This window comes from Ceratina calcarata, unplaced genomic scaffold (genome assembly GCF_001652005.2).
Source record: "Ceratina calcarata isolate Rehan_Ccalc_2016 unplaced genomic scaffold, ASM165200v1 scaffold53.2, whole genome shotgun sequence".
Classification (NCBI taxonomy): Eukaryota; Metazoa; Arthropoda; class Insecta; order Hymenoptera; family Apidae; genus Ceratina; species Ceratina calcarata.
The window spans coordinates 7,123-11,251 of record NW_017176452.1 but is presented as its reverse complement, the minus strand read 5'-3'; the positions used below and the strand labels follow the sequence as shown (position 1 = coordinate 11,251).

General features: G+C 35.5%; 1 protein-coding gene across 1 annotated transcript in view; it reads left to right on the top strand.

Annotated features, from left to right (window-relative positions):
- Nucleotides 1-2,250: 2,250 nt before the first annotated feature.
- Nucleotides 2,251-4,129, top strand: part of LOC108628635 (aminopeptidase N-like) — a 7,202-nt gene continuing 5,323 nt past the window's right edge. Inside the window, exon 1 of the mRNA XM_026816636.1 lies at nt 2,251-2,489. The gene's annotated coding sequence lies outside the window, so the exon portion shown is untranslated. The remainder of the gene's footprint in view (nt 2,490-4,129) is intronic.

The following is a 4,129-nucleotide window of genomic DNA, read 5'->3' as shown; positions in this document are numbered from 1 at the left end:
GGATGGAAACTTGTAGTTTTAATGTGTTTGATTTTAAATGCTTCTTCGAATGTTTTCATGAGTTTGCTAACAAAGTTCGCACCTTGATCGGTGAGGATAGTTTTATGGTGCTGAGAATATATGTACATAGTGTTCTAATATTTGATCGACTATCGAATGCGCTTGTTGATTTTTAAGTGAGATAAGAATCAAATATTTAGTTAGAACATTCTGTATTGAAAGGATAAATTGAGTGCCTCTTTTAGTCTTTGTTAGTGGTCCAAATATATCCATTGCGATTTTATCATTGGGAGCGACAGGTGTATCAGGAATAATTGGAGGTTCCTTAGGTCTGATACGTGTTAATTTTTCGTGCTGACAAATTTCACATTTTTCAACAAATCTTTCTACATCAAATAACATATTGGGCCATGAATATTTCTCTCTAATTCGTTTATACGTCTTTTGTATTCCTAAGTGTCCGACTGTACCATTGTGATTTTCTTTTAGAATATTCTCAATTTCATTAGCAGATTATTTACGAATTGGATATTCAGCGAATGTTATTTCTTTTTCAGGGTAAGTATGTGCGAGATAAAATAGCATTAATCGAATATTAGTGATTTCTAAAGGTGTGAAACTGTCGTCTTTAATTCCTATGCTGATGTGATCACTATTTGTCTTTATTATATGATTGAGTTCGTTTAACCATGTTCTTTCGTCATAAAGTCCTAAATCGTTTTTTGTTAGTTGTAAGAATTTTTCATTGTTTGGTTTCTCTATAATTTTATTGTATTGATCAGTGTTCGTTTTCCATTTTTTATACGCGTCGAAATGATCTATTATTATATTGCCCGAGAATTTTTCGTTTTTCGTAATAGGGAAGATTCTAGATAGTGCATCAGCTGCTTTATTTTCTTTGCCTTTTTTATACTCAATTTCATAGTCGTATTCCTCCAAACGAAGTCTCCATCGCATAAGGCGAGAAGATGGATCTTTACAATCTTTTAACCATTTGAGAGCTTGATGATCTGTCTGAATTACAAATTTGCGTCCGAGTAAATATTGTCGAAGTCTTTTAATTGACCATACGATCGCTAGGAGTTCTTTTTCTGTAGTACTATAGTTCTTTTCAGGTGGGTTAAGTGTTCTGGAAATATAACAACATGGGTGACCGTCTTGTGAGAGTATTGCGCCTAGTCCTTCGTTACTCGCGTCAGTAGTGAGTACGAAAGTTTTATTAAAGTCAGGATATTTTAGAACAGGTGCTTCACAGAGTCGTGTTTTTAAAGTGTCAAAACTGTCTTGCTGTTTGTCAGTCCAATGAAATGGTATATCTTTTTTCGTTAGTTCTGTGAGTGGTTTTGCAATTTTGCTGAAGTTTTTAACAAATTTACGATAATATCCAGCTAGTCCAAGAAACGATTTTACATGGGTCGGTGTTTTAGGAATTTTAAAGTTTTTAACGGCCTCTAATTTTTTTGGATTTGGTTTTATGCCCTCAGCTGTTACTAAATGTCCAAGGTATTCTAATTCAGGTTTCAAAAATTCACATTTATCAGGTTGTATTTTTAATCCTAGTTCTCTAAGTCTTTGAAGTACCATTGCCAAATTTATGTTATGTTCTTGAATTGTTGAACCAAAAATAATAATGTCGTCGAGGTATACAAAGCAATGCTTATTGATGAGCCCTCGTAACGCGTTGTCCATTAGTCGTTGGAAAGTTGCAGGTGCATTTTTAAGACCGAAAGGCATTCTATTAAAATGGAAATGTCCTTGTGGTGTACTGAAAGCTGTATATTTTTTTGAATTGGGATCCATAGGAATCTGGTGAAATCCAGAAGATAAATCAAGAGCGGAAAAGAATTTTGCGTTTCCTAATTGATCTAATATTTCGTCGACATTAGGTAGAGGATATGCATCTTGATCGGTTAATTCATTTAATTTTCTAAAATCTATAACAATACGCCATTTCTGTTTTCCTGATGCGTCTTCTTTCTTTGGTACAACCCAAACAGGTGCATTATATGGGCTGTCTGATTTCTCTATGATTTTTTTCGAAAGCATATCATTTATTTGACGTTCGATTTCTTTTTTATGACATTCGGGTGGCCTATAGCTTTTGATGTTGATAGGTTTGTCAGATTTTAGAGTAATGGTATGTTGTGTTAATTTTGTGCAAGGAAGAGTATCGGTTTCAAGATTGAATACATCTAAATAGGATATTAGGATTTTTTCTATGGGTTCTCTCATAGCACATTCGATATGATCTGTTCTAATTATTTTCTTGAAATTTGCAATTTGGTTAATAGGTTTATAATTTGTGTCAATTTCGTTAGAAACGTAATGGATACGCTTACCATTGTTGTAGAAGCATACTGGTGTTGGTTTGCCTTGGATATAAACTGTGTGAATTTCTGCTTGGCCTGGACTGATAGGATCTGGTGTAGGTTTCTGAAAGAATACCGTGTTGTTATCGAGTGTTAGCGTGTGCATCTATTACAAAAACCGTAAGTATTATCGCCTTTTTCCGCTTTATATGACCTTCAATGTCTTTGTGTTATAGGTCGTTGAATTCGTTTCAAGATTCTCTATCATGATACGGAAGCAAAAATATACCGATCCATTTAAAAAATTGGCGGTGACCTTAGCTTAGCTTCAGCGCCTCCACCAGTAAAAAAATAAAGTGCGCCAGTATGGCGGCCCTCTCAAACACTGAAACTTTTGTATGAAACATTTTTTCGTACGACGAAAACCTTACGAGTTATTTGAGGTCGTCATGTTAGGAGACTCACCCTGTATATCTGACATTAAATCAGGCTTTAAGGGATGGTTAGTGATACACGACATAATTCCTTCTAGAAATTATCAAAGTAAATTAATAAGACATGTATGTGAAAATTCTTAGAAAAAATTTTAATTTTTGATGGATTGGATCGGAACATTTCGTGTATCGATGATTTCAACCTAAAATGTAGTACGTGCTCCATATAAATCTCATCGAAAGTGTCTGATAAAATGGATGGCTATCAGTTAGTCTCTGAAAGATTATTTACAACGCCGGGAGCACGATTCTATTACATAACCGATGCGGCGATACACTAATGCCAATCGCATCGACCCCGATCGCGACCACGTCAATTGATAAGATTACAAAATTCAATCATATTTTGATAATTGCCCCACAGCAGCCACCTTATAAAGCAGGGACACCTGCAAATGTGTGGTCTGTCGTACATCGCCCGCCGATGTGCAGATACACCTCTGTTACGGTAGTCGAATTTCTCTTTTCGTTGGTACGTTGTTCGTAAGGTACGTTATCAATCCAGTTATACTTCGAACGATATCAAAAAATAACCTAATAGAACGGAAACGAGTTCAAATTCGTAAACGTGCGATTCTCCTATCGGTATTAAGTGCTAGTTAAAATTATTATTTTCTAACTCGGCACTGATAAATACTTGCACGTTAAACAAACAGGGTGTCCCAGAACTAGTGTTAGGCCTTGAAACGGGGAGGAGCTGTGGTGAATTTCAACAACTTTTTCCTTTGCGAAAAAGTTGTCCGAGGCGTGGGTGAACATTGGATTACAACAAAATTTACATGCGAGAGCAACTAAGAAATTGATTAAATATCAGAGAATAGAAAACAATTAGTTGTTTGTTATGTTCACTGAATAGATGCAACATGTTCAATGAGAAAGCAATTAGTCGTTTGTTATGTTCACTGAATAGATGCAACATGTTCAATGAGATAAGTAACAACTTTATAAATTACACAGTAGGTAAAGCGTAAAAAATGGGAAAAGAATTAGTGTTGAAATTAATCGTTCGTCTTTAAGTTCACCTGCTCCTAAAAGAATTTCAGTAGGCCAATGTGCCGAAGCCTGACACTCGAAACTAAAACACATGGCCATATCTGTCAGTGACCTACTCTAAACACCACTGCTGCCCATGTGTTTTATCTTCAAGTACCGGGTTTCGGCACATTGACCCACTGACGTTCTTCTAGGAGCAGGTGAACATAAAGACGAACGATTAAGGACGTTAGTCCCAAAATCCATTTTCTATAGAATGTTTTGAAATTTTGCATGAGTATTCAATAGAGCATCACAAATACATGTGTAAAATCTTAGAGAGATCTGATGATT